This window comes from Ambystoma mexicanum, chromosome 6q, assembly GCF_040938575.1.
Source record: "Ambystoma mexicanum isolate Mex_15411 chromosome 6q, UKY_AmexF1_1, whole genome shotgun sequence".
NCBI lineage: Eukaryota > Metazoa > Chordata > Amphibia > Caudata > Ambystomatidae > Ambystoma > Ambystoma mexicanum.
Window position 1 is genome coordinate 179,716,971 of NC_090937.1, and position 15,431 is coordinate 179,732,401.

A 15,431-nucleotide genomic window follows, 5' to 3' on the forward strand; every position below is an offset into this window, starting at 1 on the left:
CCCCTCCACCAATGTCAAAACAGCCAGAAAAAATGGGACAGTTCTCCTGGTCCAAAGACTAGCTGTCCCAAAAATTGAGTAGGATGTGCCCAAGGGACAAGAATAACACACTGTAGGCCTCACCTTTCTCCTCACCTCACACTCAATGCGTGGAAAATGTTGAAAACACTCCAGAAGTGATGAATATGCAGCACAATGCTGTCTCCTGTATGGGGGTTCCAAAAATTCCACGTGGAGGCGCACAAGCGCTCCTAGTAGGAGCCACAACCATCACCACCGCATGGACAAGATGGCGGCCGACCTTGTGGACTCTGCCGGCTCTGCGGCATGAAAACTGGAGAAAATGCCTCCATGTTGGTTCACTGCCTGTGCCCGGGTCTGCGTCGGATCAATCCCTCGAGTCATCTCCACTATTGGGTGTGGCCACCTCTGGCCCCTGTGAGCCCACACAGCCACAGAACACACTGGGAGACGTGCTCGCTGTCCGGGCTCCACGGTCACTCTGTTGCGGCTGTGGCAACGCCATGTTTATTTCACACACATGCAGCAGAGTTTCGTCACTCCGCCGCATATGTGCCTTTAAAGGGGCAGGCACCACTGCATCAATGCTGCCCTGAAATGCAGTTGTGGCAGCCAGCCCCTATTCTAGCTGCCCTGAAATGCAGTTGTGGCAGCCAGCCCCTATTCTAAACAAATGTTGTGGGGTATCTTTTCCCCTTGAAGTCCTGCTTTGTCAAGGGGCATTGCTAGTATTTTTCTGAACTGAAATAAATTACTTGCGCCCGCTCTAGTTGTCTTCACAGGTAGCTCTGTCCCACTGGTCAATGTACTCAGCAGTGATACAGGGCAATGCTGTGAACAGTGACAGAAAAACATCCTTTCCCGCCTCTGTGAGGTGTTTTTTTTTAAAACTGGGCCTTAATCCGTGATCTATCTTGTAGTACCTGTGGCTGGTTTCTCTTTTTGAAAGGTCCAGCAGCAGGTGCAAATTGTTTTAGATGGTCCATTCCAATTCGGAGTACCAGATTCTGCTGTTAAATGAAGCAGTCATGACTTGTAGTGTTAATAAATCAGTGAGGGCTCTGCTCTGGGTTAGCCTGGTTTCTACCTTGGAAAACACATTTCTTTCTTTCTGGACTGGAACGTTCTTCGTGAGATCTGGTATCCTATTAAGTCTGCAATAAAATGCCACTGCTGCATCAGTCCCTCTGCATGCAAATTTACTTTTACACTCCTTTCTTGCTCACATTACAAAAGTTTCAATGTTTTTGTCACATTATCCCACAATATGTTCAGGCCTATGACCCCCCTTGTGAAGTATTTGCAGCTGAATTGGTTATCTGGTTGTTGTATAATAGAATAACAGAGGCTATTGGGTTGCAAGCTTAACTCTTTATTAATGAACCAGTACCAGTAATGCAGGATACATATAACGTGTGCAGCATTTAGTCCGTGGGCAGCTGGCCTCACTTTTGCTGGATGGAATAGTAGAATAATGTCTCTGGAAACACTTTATGCCTCATAAAGGAGGAGTGCCGGGAGCTCAACCTGCTCCGTGTCCTCTTGCGCCTCAGTTGCGGCTTCGCGCTATTTCTTCCCGACTCTTCCGGGTTATTCCAAGGTCTCACGAGACTTCGGCGTCACGCAAGATCCCAACACACCTCCCCTTGATAACACAGTAAAGCTTATTGCATAACATAGTCATTATAACGGTTACGCTCACCTGGAATCTGCGGGGACGTTGGGCCACGGTTACAGCCCTCCCAGGAAGTAGAACCCCCCCGGTGTGCTTTCTCCCGCTGCAAATAGGCTGTGGGCTGCTGCGATGAATTGGAACACTGCTCCAGCGTAGATATGAGAGGACGTAAGTTTGCTGGCCTGTGAGTGAATTCCCTCTCAAACCCTTCTTCCCATAGCGTGATTTCCGTGAGCATGCATCAACCCATTAAGCCTCACCTGTAGATTATTAATGGTGAGCTCTCCGGCCTGCTACTTCTGCAGGGGCGCATTTAGGATGTGGACCGAGCGCCTTCACTGGTCCTTAGTCGCAGCTGGACTGGACACCACGTACGATTACATGCCTTTCTGGTAAGTGTCTTTCAGTTTTTTCTTTGTCTTGAAGTATTTGTATTGTCTTTCTCACAGCCTGTTGTCAGCTCTGTAATAATGTCTGTGGTGCTGCCCCTTTAAGGGAAGCGCATGCAGTGGCATGCCGTTGCACGCTGCCGTGTGCACTATAAATAAAGGGGGCGTTCCCGGCCGCGCTAGTGCGACTGGGGAGGCCGAACTGTTCAGTCGTCTCCGGTTGAGTCTGTGGGGTTGGGGGCTCACGGGCATTGCCATCTGGGTCACGGAGAGACCCCCAACAGTGGTGACTAGGGCGGTACGTTGCCCGGGCCCGGTGGTGATTTGTGGAACAATGTTTGGAACAGAGCGGATGACAATGCTTGTTCGTTCAATGCCGCGGGCCGGGTAGATGCCATGCGGCAGGCAGCCATTTTGGAACCTTGGCAGGGGATACTCGCGGTGCTCCAATAGGGCCCGTGTGTGACATCCGAGCCTAATTTTTGGACAATATGATAGCGGGCAGCTGTATCTGCCCACACATGCCCAGATTTTTTTTTGATTTTTGGGCGAGATACGTCAAGTGAAGGCCAGGGCCTGGGGGAAAGGATGCTGAGGCCTGCCTAACCCCTAGATGTCTCTTGCTCAATTTTTGGACCATCTATGCTGGGTTGTGGGACCTTCATGCCATCCTGCAGCTGAGGATCTTCATCTTCATCATCATGACCAGCTGCTGTGTTTAAATGCACATTTTTGGACTGGCAATCTCTGTGGCCTGCAACATCTGCTACCCATCTTCATCATCATCTTCAGGTCTGGGCAATTGACTCTGTTTGTGTGTCTGAACTGGTGCACTCCACGGCCTCCTAGGCCTGTGCTGGCTGGGTGAGTTGCGGCTCCCATTTCATTTGTGGGGGTGCCTGTGCGCTTTAACCCATGAGTGCGCCTGGCAACCAGGACAGTGGGCAGCCTGCAGTCCAACAGCCACCTCAAGATCAGCCACAACCTCTGGCACAACCAGTTGTTCAGCCGGTGCCCAGAGTCATGGTTCAAATGCGGGCCCCTGCGGCGCTCCAGCCAATCCCAGAGTTTGATGTCTCAGGCCCCCCATCCAGCTTGGGTCCCAGATGGAAACGGTTGGTGGACCGTTTGGACATGTATTTCAGGGCCACCATGGAGGCGAATGACAACAGTAAGTTGGCGACGCTGCTGTATGCTGCAGGGCCTGAAGTGCAGGAGATTTTTGAGTCGCTTCAGACAACTGATGCCTCTTATGGGGCTGTCAAAACGGCTCTCCGCAACCACTTTATACCACTGGCCAAGGCAGAGTATGAGAGGTTTGTCATGCTCTTGGCTTGACAAAAGGAAGACGAGACTTTGGACACTTTTTACGGTGGTCTCAAAGGCCTCTCCCTGGCGTCTGCATGGGGTGACCAAGAGGATATGATTAGGACACTCCTGATACAGGCCTGTTCGTCAGGAAAACTACGGCGACAGGTACTGAGGGAACCGGGCACCACCCTTGCTCGCATCCTTGAAGTGGGACGCTGCCATGAAGTTTCAGAGGCAAGGGCGTCCAAGATGGAAGCAGGAACACGCCCACTGAAAAAGGAGGAGGTATGTTATGTTATGTTACTTTGCATTTATATAGCGCCTTATGTACCATTGGTATGGTCTGAAAGCGCTGGTTGGTTGAACGCCCTTGGGAACCGAAGTTCAAGTCAGTAGAGAGAGTAGAGCGAGTTAAAGGTGCGTGTGAGCACCGGATATGTGTGCAGCTGGTGTGGCATTCGTGTGATAGCTGCTTAGTAGCGGTAGGTGTGGTGGTTGAGAGATCAGGAGTATGTGTTCGTTCTGGCAGGGTTTGTCTAGTCCGAAAGTGGTTGCGTTAGGCCTGAGGAGAACACCTGCCTGGGGGTGTGTAACCAGCGGTGTTTACTTAGAGTGATGGGGCGTATGCAGCATATGTTGGTATGAGAACGGTTATACCGAATGGTGTCATAGTATCACTGTGTTCTAGTTGAGTGGTGGTGTAAAGAAGAGAGTAAGCATGGTGATGTGATATGATAGGTTACATGCTCGTTCAGACGTTCTCTGCACTCCAATCCGTTCCATGCACTCTGGTCCACTCCATGCCCTCAGTCCGCCCCACACACTCCAATCCATTCCATGCACTCTGGTCCACTCCACCCCCTCTAGTCCACCCCACGCACTCTGGTCCACTCCACACCCTCCAATCCGCCCCACGCACTCCAATCCGCCCCACGCACTCCAATCCGCCCCACACACTCCAATCTGCCCCACGCACTCCAATCTGCCCCACGCACTCCAATCCACTCCACGCACTCCAGTCCGTTCCACGTACTCCAGGGTGTAGTGGCAGAGGTGCCAGGAGGCCAGGCACCAGCTTCGGTGACAGGGGCGGGAGAGTTGGAGAAGCGTGCCAAAAGTGTGGCTATGACCTGCCCTACCCCGCCGAGTGTCCAGCGGTAAGAAGAACCTGTGGGCGGTGCGGCCTTGCTGACCACTATGCATGCGTGTGCAAGGCGTCTCTGCCCGTAATGGTGCCCAGGGGCCCGGTCCGTATGGGTTCCTGCATCAATCCCGCCCTCCTAATGTGGCACAGGTCGACCAAGGGGAGGAAGGTGCCCAAGTGGAAGAGGAAGAGGAAGAAGAGGAGGAGAACATCATCTTCGTGTCCAGTGTGGAGGCTCGCAAGCCAAAGAGCAGACAGCAACCAAGGTGCGTGGTGGAGGTAAACAAGTCACCCGTCCCGGTGCTGATAGACACGGGTGCGTCTGTCAACGTGATGGTCCGTGGACACTACGATGCAATGGACACACCACCAAACCTGGTCAGCCCTAGAGAGAGCTTGCATCTTCAAATTCGGAGGATCGTTGCCGATCCCATCAAAAATCACGGCGAGATTCTACGTAATACTGGTGAGCACGAATACACTGCTAAACTGCACTGCGGCAGAGGCCCTGGGCATTGTAAGCTTCACTTACTCTGTATACATTGAAGACATACATGACCTACTGGACAAATACTCTGCCCTATTCCAAAGAATCGGTCAAATGGCCGGTGACCCAATGAGGCTGCACATAGATGAGTCTGTGCAGCCTATAGCTTTGAAACATCGGAGAGTGCCTTTCTATCTGAGGGAACATGTGGACAAAGAGCTGGACAATTTAGTGAACTTGGTCATTATTGAAAAGGTCGAGGGTTCCACACCATGGGTATCACCGATAGTGGTGGCGAGGAAACCGAAACAACCTGACTCAGTAAGGATATGCGTCGACATGAGGCTTCCCAACAAGGCCATCAGGAAAGAAAGACATTTTACGCCTACCATCGACGACATCATCGTAGAATTGCAGGGAGCTCGCTTCTTCTCGAAGCTAGACCTCAGAGCCGGATACCATCAGGTCATCCTGCATCCGTAGTCAAGGTACATACTGACCTTCACCACACATAGAGGCCTGTAGAGGTACAAGAAACTCAGTTTTGGGGTGTCATCGGCAGCTGAGGTATTTCAAAATATCATCGGAGGTGCCCTGGCTGACCTGGATGGAGTTTTGAATATCAGTGACGACATCCTGGTGTTCGCCAAGACTGGGGTAGACCACTTACGCAAGCTGGCCAGGACTTTTGAGAGGCTGCAGTCATTGGGACTCACACTCCACAGGGAAAAGTGCGAATTCTTGCGGCCGACCATAGAATTCTTTGGATTCATGTTCAAGGAAGGGGGTGTGTCACCAGATCCCAGGAAGGTAAAAGACATTAAAGAGACCCAACCACCTGAGAATTGGAGGTGAGGAGTTTTCTTGGAATGGTGACGTACTGTGGGCGGTTCATTAAGAACTTAGCGTCCAGGTCGGAGCCCTTGAGGGCCCTCTCGAAGAAAGAAACAGTGTGGCAATGGGGCTCACACGAGCAGGCAGCGTTTGATGATAACAAAGGCGCCCTTACGGCCGATGACACTATGGCCTTCTTCGACCCAACACTCCGGTCGGAGATAATTGTGGATGCCAGGCCATTCGGCCTGGGGGCCTTACTGACGCAAATCGGCCTGGATGACAGCGTTTGCCCAGTAGCATATGCCAGCAAGGTGCTGTCTGACACCGATTAACGCTACTCTCAGATCGAGTGGGAGGCCCTCGCTGTCCTGTGGAGGTGCAGGCACTTCAGGCTGTACGTCCTGGGCCAGCTGGTGATGGTTGTGACTGACCACAAGCCGCTACTTCCCATCCTGGCGGGATCCTCGTCCAAGCCACAGCGAGAATTGAACGGTGGATGCTTGCACTCCTCGAGTACGGGGTCTCCCTAGTGTATAGACCCGGCGCCAACAAAGCGGTGGACTACCTGTCCCGTCACCCGGGGAATGAGAGCGAAGAGGCACTGGATACGTGTGCTGAGGAGGCGGGTGACCACGTGCAGATGGTGGTGGAAGCGGCCACCCCGAATGCCATGCCTCTAGAGGAACTGGAGGCGGCTGCAGCCCGGGATGAGTGTTTTCACATCCTGAAGACCGCGATGCAGCAGGGATCATGGAGAACAGTTCTTGAATCACTGGCCGGACGCACCCAAGAAGCAGAGGTGGTGCTGGAACAGCTGTGAAAGGTGAGGGAGGAACTGTCATTCTCAGCCACAGGCCTACTGTTGAGGGGTGACCGGATCGTCGTGCCCCAAGCCAAGATCCAGGAAGTGAAAAGTCTGGCCCACCAGGGACACCAAGGGGCCGCGAAGACTAAGTCCCGACTACGCCGCAAGGTGTGGTTCGCGGAGTTGGAGCGGCAGGTCGATGAACATGTGGCTGCATGCGTTTGGTGCCAGGGGGCGTCCCCGCACAACGAGAGCCTGCCATTGAGACCATGCCAGAGGGACGCGCCCCTGGGAGGTGGTGCATGCAGACTTACGGTCCACCACACTAGCCACACATTTCCTGGTGGTGGTGGATGAGTACTCCCGATACCCTGAAGTTTAGTTTGTGGACTCGGTGGCTTTTGAACATGTGGTTGTGGCCCTCGAGAAAGTCTTTGTCTCTCATGGTTTTCCTCATACCCTGTGCTCGGACAATGGGGCGCCCTTTCAGATTGAGCACTTCTCGGAACTGATGGACGGGTATGGGGTCCAACACCGGAAGATCACCCCGCTCTGACCAAGAGCCAATTGTTAGGTGGAAAGAATGATGCAGACTCTGAATAAGACATTCCGGATAGTGCAGGGCCAAGGACGATGTCTGCAAAGAGCGCTATATCAGTTTCTGAGAGGCTACCGAACCACTCGCCACGTTCAAACAGTGCCCCGGGGGCTGCTGCCCGAGGTTGGTGAAAAGGAGCCAGGGGTGATCGATGACCAGCAGGTGGAGCTTGATCGCCGGTTGCGGACAGAGCAGGAGAATGCGAGGAGAGGGTTCCACCCGCAATGCCTAGAACCTGGGGATGAGGTGCTGATACAAAATAGGCACCCCCACAGGAATCTGTCTCTCTCATATGAACCGGAACCGCTGGACGTGGTGGCCATCAAGGGATCCATGGTGACGGCATCAGATGGGAAGTCGTCAGTCACCAGGAACGTGAGTTTCTTTAAGAGACTAGGTGACACAAGAACGGACCCACCCCAGGAGCAGGACAGTATGGAAGTACCCGACGAGGGTGGAGGCGCTGGCCCCCTCCCTTCATCTCCAGCGGAGGCAACACCGCCTGTGGGATCACCCGTGCTGGAGGCCAGCGGGGGGTTCCCCCGCGAGGACAGGGCGAGCGAAACACGCTTGCCTCGCCGACTACGTGCTAGGACAAGTATCCTGAAATGCCTGTGTGTCGTCATAGTTGTTACGGGGACCCAAGGCAGCTGTGATTAAAGGGGTGCCGTGGAAGGATTTTGGTTATTTGCACTGTTTGATGTATAGTTGTTAGTGTTTGAATTGTTGATGCACATTTGTTTGTCCTCATGAAAAAGGAGGAGCATGGTACTGCCCCTTTAAGGAAAGCGCACGTGGTGGTGTGACGTTACATGCCGCTGCGTTCAATATAAATAAAGGAGGCATTCACGGCCGTGCTAGTGCGACCAGGGAGCCCGAACTGTTCAGACATCTCCAGCTGAGTCTGTGGGGTTGGGGGCTCACGGGCATCGCCATCTGGGCCACAGAGAGATCCTCAACAATGTCTATCTTTCTCCCAAGTAGGTGTGATTGCAGCCCAGCAGACCTACAGAGCACGAGGTGGCTCCAGATGAGGAGCGGAGAATCCCGCGGCAGTCCGGCAGCAGGTAAGTGAGCTTTCGAAGATAAGCGCGAAGAATTTTTTAAGCGCAACCTCAAACTGAAAGTTTGTCATGTTTAACCTTGCCTTTTGTCCTTTTACAGGGTCCGCCTTCGTGGAAGATGATGATGTGGTGCTGCAGTGCCCAAGCTGTAGTCCTGCGTGCTGGAGGATGAAGAATATGTTGTGCTGCGGTGCCCACAGCTGAAGTCCTGCGTGCCGGAGGATGAAGAAGATGTCATGCTGCGGTGCCCATAGCTGAAGTCCTGAGTTCTGGAGGATGAAGAATGGACACCAGGCTCAGCAGTGAAGAATGCAGGTGAATGCTGACTCCAGGAGGTAAGCGTAGGGGCAGGAGACTGGATTCCCAAAGATAGGTGCTGCTTTATCCCAGGCAGAGTGAGCGTTACGCTGCATGCGAATGCAGATTAACGCAAAGCGTGCACCTTGGGGTTGGGTTGGCTTTTATAGCTGAGCTCTTAAGGGCAGGCCCACTTGTTCTGTTCTGCTTGCCACACCCTGCCACTCCTTGAAGTTGCACATGCAGCTCAAGATGAAAAGCCACACCCGGACTGACTGCACACACGTGGAAAGTTCCTGAAAAGCACTCCTGCCCATAATAAAGAGTCTTGCTTATGTTTCTCCATGAGCCTGGCGCCAAAGGTCCAACTGGGCCCTCTCTGTATAAACGTCCCAAAGGGACGTGCGTGAACCATGCTACCCCTTGCTCCCACAACCTGATGGTGCAGCTCCTGTGATCCTGGGCAAGTGGCCATGACAATACTTCACCGGTCTTCTGTGCTCCCTTCTCGGCCGATCTTCTTTCCTGCCACTTGTGTCCAGTATCTGACTCGCTTCATGGGAGGCTTCCGATGCGTCTCCTTCTGTTCCTTCCTCCGCAGTCTCTCTCACAGTAGCTACTAGTTCTGGGTCTCGGGCAACCTCTTTGTCGGGGCTTTTGTTGGGGTTGGGTTCCTCTTGTGTCCTTTCTGCTTCGCAATGCTTCCCAAACATGGCTACTCACGCCATGTTCCACGTGCAGTCATCCTCGGTGTGCGGACGTGATTTGTCCCTCTATGGATAACTCGTATTGGTTGACTGAACTTCGAACCTGTCATTTGGTACTTGCTTGGTAATCGTATTTTGATCCAGTCTCCTTCCTTGACCTCACGACCTGGGTCGTTCTTCTTTGGCCACGCCATCTTTTCATGCGTGCTTTGCTGTTTTCCAGCCTCCACACCACTTCAGCCATATCTACTTCGTCATCCTCTCTTACTCTGGTCAACCATGGTGGTGCCAGTGTGGATGCTGCTCTCCTCCCTCTCAGCATTCGAAATGGTAAAATCTGGGTGATGCAGTTGGGAGTTAACCTGTGGGCCGCAATAGCCTCCATGACAGTTTTGAAGGGATCCATACCTGAAGTGGTTGCTAGTTGGATGGTGCCTTTAATGAACCTTAAACCTTGCACTTGCAAATTGCTGGCTGCATTACCACTGTTTGTTGCCTTTATTATTTATTTATTGTTATTTATCTGTTTCTCCTCTGCTTCGCACTTTCCACCTCTCCCCCCTTTCATGCACTTTGCACCTCCCCCCTTCCCATGCACTTGCGCGTTCTCAGAGTCACTGGGCTTAGTAAGATCGCTGTTTTGTTCTCCCCTGTTCCCCTCCCTTGCCTTGTCGCTCTCTGAAACACTTGTGTACGAGCGCGATAGAAATAAAATATCAAGCAAAAAAAAAAATATTGGTTCTCTCCACTAGTCCATTGCCTTGAGGATGGTACAGCGCTGCTTTTCTCTTATTAATGTTGTGTTTGTGCAGGAATTACTCCATATCCCTTGACACTAGCTGTACTCCATTGTCTGTGACTAGCTCTTTGGGGAGCCCCTACCTCTGAAATATAGATGTGAGGACATCTATGACCGTAGCAGTTGTAATGTTGGGGGCGAATTCTGCTTCTACCCACTTCGACAGGTAGTCCACCAGTACTATGCTGTAGCGATGGTCGGATGTCATTGCCTCCAAAGGTCCAATGAAATCTAACCCCACTTTACACCACACTGCTTCAGGGATCTCTGTGGGAATCATCTGAGCTTGCCTGGTCTTCAAGCGTTTGTCACTGTTGAGACACTTGTGGCATCTCCGTATCATTGCGTGAATTTCTTGGTCCACGGTGGGCCACCAGTACACCTCTTTCACTCTTCACCGTGTCTTGGTGCTCCCTAAATGCCCTGAGTGGGCTCTGCACAGGATGACTTTTTCTCATCACCACCGGCGGTATCACTTTATCGCTTTTCATGATCAATCCATCCACCTCTGAAATTTTTTCAGCCACTTTCTGATACGCCCTAATGCCCTACGGTACGGACCTTTGTTCTGGCCATCCATTCCTAACCCACTCCCTGAGTCCCACCATCATGGGGTCTTTACTGTCTTCTTCATTCCAATGCCCCTTGCTTAATTCTAGGAAGTCTGGGCCCCTGAGGTCTTGAATTGACGCTACAATACACTCATCTTCCAGGAAGGTAGTGGCCTTGTCTTTGTCGTCCGGTAGCCTTGACTTGCAGTCCACATGGGCATTTCTCCACCCTGCTATGTGGTTAATTTCAAAAGTGTACTCCTGCAGATTGGCCGCGATGCGTGCCAACCGGGGTATTGACGATTCTGTCCCTCCTGGACTGAGCATATGAAAGAGGGGTTTATGGTCGGTGACTAGTTTGAATTTGGTGCCCCACACATAAGTTCTGAAATGTTCAACAGCCCATGCACAGGTCAGCATCTCTCTCCCCACTGTAGAGTAATTCTTCTCGGCCATGGACAGAATGCCACAACCTGTTCTGCGTGCCCTTTCTTCTGGGTGAGTACAGTACCCAACCCGCACGCACTGGCATCCGTGGTGATGATTGTACTCCATTCCAGATTGAACGGCTGTAGGCACGCTGCTTCCACTATGCATCCTTTTATATTCTCTACAGCTTTCTTCTGGGCCTCCAGCCCTGCAAACTCTGTGCCTTTTTTTGAGTAGGTCATGCAGCGGCGTCATGATTTCTGAAAATCTAGGGATGAATTTGGCATAATATTCTGTGAGTCCTAGAAACAACCTCACTTCTTCCTTGTTGGTTGGCTCCAGGGCCTTGATTATGGCTTGCACCAGGTTTTGTTTGGGGCTTATGCCCTGGGAAGAAATCTTGTACCCCAAATACTCAACTTCACGTGCCATTAGGACACACTTTTCATACCTTAGCTTGACTCCAGCATCCTAAAGTTTGGTGAGGACTGACGTCATGTGTATGTTCATCTGCGGCGTAGACCAGTATATCGTCATGGAAATAGGAAACATTTCCTATGCCTCGTAGTAATAAATCCATCATTCACTGAAATGCTGAAGCCGTGGACGACAGGCCAAAGGGCATTGTGGTTAACTGGTAGCTGCCAAATGGGGTGATGAACGCAGTTAGTGGCTTGGAGTCTTTGTGCAGGTGAATTTGATGATACACATCCCTCATATCTAACTTCGAGAACACACTTGCTTCCTTCATCATGAGGATGAGTTCATTTATGTTTGGGAGGGGGGTAGCTATCTGTGATGACTTCCGGGTTGAGGCTGCGAAGATCATTGCATACCCTTAAGTCTTGTGAGTTCTGTTTCTTGATTAGGACAACTGGATTCAACCACTCTGAGGAGTCGACCTCTTCTATGGTGCCCATCTTCACCATTTTGTCGAGCTGGGTTCTGAGTATGTCTCTGGCTGTCGCTGGCACAGGCCTTACTTTGTTTTATGGGGACTGCATTTGCTTTAAGCAGTATCTTATGTACAAAGTTCTTAATTTTTCCTAGCCCTTCCGAGAACAGTTTGGGAAAATCTTCTTTGACAGCCGGTGCTCCTTTTGTACTAACTTAACACTTGATCTTCCGAGCTGGGATCTAGTTTGTTTTTGAGTTTGGCTTGATCGTCCCATCCTTTGACTGTTGGACCTTCCTGGCTGAAATATATTCTTGTGGTGGTTTCTCTCCCTTTGAACTCCACCTTCCCTGTGATGTATCCTAGTAGGTCAATGGACGCACCTCCAAACACTGTGGGTTTGCGACGAGTGCTGAGGACTTCAACCATTTCGGTGCTCATCATCTCTTTGTATGTGCGAAGTGGCAGTATGGTTAAGTCAGAACCCGAATCTGCCATGACCCTCGTCCATGTCATTCACTCTGGTGGCACAGTGGGGCTTTTCTCTCCTGGCTTGTGGGCTTTTCACCATTACCACTGTGGGTCTCCCTTCTTCTTCGGATGAGGATTCTCCCTCTGCGTTGTACTCCGCATTGACGTTTGTAACCTTTTTATTCCGCCACTTGCATACTAGCGAAAAATGTCTGATTTTTTTTTTTGCACACCGAGCACTCTTTGTCTCTAGCGGGACATTCTCTGTCGTTGGCCAAGTGCTTTGTGCTGGTGCATCTGTGGCACTTCAATGGTTCTCTCCTTCCCCACTTCCCTTCTCTTGCATCAGTGACTGGTTTCTCCTTCTTTGTCCTAAAGGCGATGGCCTGGACTTCCGCTGGGCCGGGGCCACTGCTGTATTCTTTCCATCGTCATGCAGTCTCCTCAACTGCTCTCGCAATCTCGACGGCTTTTTCCAGCTGTAGTTCTTTCTCTAAAATAAATGTGTCCTGCACTTTTCTGCTGTTCGTGTGTACTGTCAGCATGTCCCAGATCAATCCTTCTGTGTTATTTCCAAAATTGCACAGTGTGGCAAGTTCGCGCAGGTTAGTCACGTAGTCGTCTACGGGTTCGGGTGCCTCTTGTTTGCGACTGTAGAACCGTATCCTGTGCAAAACTGTATTTTCTTTGCTGGCAAATCGCTTTATTATTCTCCTGACCGCCTCCTTATGCATGCCGTCGTTATCATCAACCACCACCTCGGGCGTAAGGCTTGCAAACACCCTCTGGCCTTCAACGCCCAGCGCATTCAATAACATGGCTCTGCGCCTTGCCGCTGTGTACCCCGCACTTCCCAGTGCCACCAGGTACGTAGTAAACAGGGGTTGCCATTGTGGCCATGGAATGGTAGGCCTACCTGGCGTTTGTAGAAATGGCGGGGCATTGTCGCTCCTTGCATGGTGCTGCGTGGGTTCAAGTCTTGATCCTCGTCGCCAAATATGTTGTATAATAGTATAACAGAGGCTCTTGGGTTGCAAGCTTAACTCTTTATTAATGGACCAGTACCAGCAATGCAGGATACATATAATATGTGCAGCATTTAGTCCATGGGCAGCTGGCCTCACTTGTGCTGGATGGAACTGTAGAATAATGTCATTGGAAACAGTTTATGCTTCAGGAGGAGGACCGGTAGCTCAGCCTGCTCCGTGTCCTCTGCCGTGGCTTCGTGCTATTTCTTCCCAGCTCTTCTAGGTTATTCCGAAGTCTCACAAGACTTCGGCGTTACGCGAGATCCCAACACTGGTGTTTACATGGGCCCCGTGCAATAGCTGCCTGAATGTTTGGTCAACGTACTAAGTTACAGTACCCTTTTCTAAAGGTGGACATGTCTGTACATAGGTGGCCAGCCCTGCCAAATCTTTCTCATTTGTCAGCTGCTGAATTTTGTATGTGTTGTGTCCTAAAATCAATATTGCTCACCAGATGAACTGTAACCAATTCTCTCACTAAGCCCAGTACTCCCCAGCAGCTGGTCGGCAGAGTTGGAAGCATGTAGTTCAACAACATAGCAGTGGCACAACACCCCCCAGTTTCATCTTCAAGGCTGACACACTGTCTATATATAGTGGAAAGGCACATACACAGATGAAAAATATGCTTTAATATTTGTTCTTATGCTCTGTCTCCTCCCCTTTCCTTCCTCTCCTTTTCCTTGCCCCCCACAACCTGAATATGGCGTCCTTGCAGTGTAAAACACCCTCCTCCCACACTCCGTACTTGTCATTGTTCCTCTATATTTCTTCAGCTATTCAATGTGTTTTCCCGATTGCTTGTCCCAATCTCTCTAGATGTTCCGTCTGTGAGTTTTCTTCTCTTCCGGAGGCCCTATCTTCACATCTCGCGTGAGATGCATTGTCATCAGTTGATCTCACATTTGTTTCATCCAGTTGTAGGCTCTTGTTTCCTCTCCATTTCTTTTGAAGAAGCGAAAATACAATGCATTTCTTCGTGTCTCCTGGTGTTCTGTGGGGACAGTGTTTCTTTTTGGGCTGCGATTCGAAAGTGTTCCATCATGGGTCTGTCTTTCTTGTCTTACGTTGTTGCGCCAATTCTGCACCTATTTCGAAATCATCATTCCACTCTTCTGCTATTTTCTTTTTCAGTTAACTTCAATTCGGTGTCTCTTGTTCTGGTTTTGTTGTCATTTCACGTTTCGGAAGTTGCCAACATGGTAAGCTGGTTGCCAATGGTCGTGTCATGATTAGTTCTGCTGGGGTTATAGCTGTAGTTGCCTTTGGCGTTGTCCAATACATGTAAAACCTGGCATAATGATTGTTGTAACATGTGATCTAGTTGTGCCTTTTGCTCTGTTCTTTTTATGGTGGCCATGAGTCTTTCTGCCATACTATTTGACTTGTGGTCATAACAGGGCTATTCTTAGGTTCTGCAATTCTATGACAAGACTGGAGTCGAGCATTATGCATTATGCTTCATCTTCATTTATTTCTACTCTTCAGCAGTTCAACAAACATATATAATAAAAACCATGAAAAGTGTTCTAAAAACTAACAAACTTTTCTCTTATCCAAAACTACAAAATCCATGAGCCTCTGTAGTCCATGCTCACTCCACCAGTCACAACCCACTTCCTGTGCCTGGACTCCTCCTCTTCTTTTACTGCTCTTCAAGCAGATAAGTACTATTTCTTTCCTCTCCGAATGCCTGTAGCAAATTGGCTGACTGAGAGGGGAAGTTTGGGTTAAGGATAGGAATATGTGCTGAGAGTGTGAGCATTTTCAGGGGATCATGAGAGAAGTTGCGTTTGCACTTATTTCGAAGTTTTAAGGCAAATGACACAGCACGCGCGCGCGTACTAGGTTTGCCGTTTTTTCCCTTACAGGCGCATTCGCCGCGTGGATCACGGCGGGATTCCAGGCAAGGTTTCCCTTGAT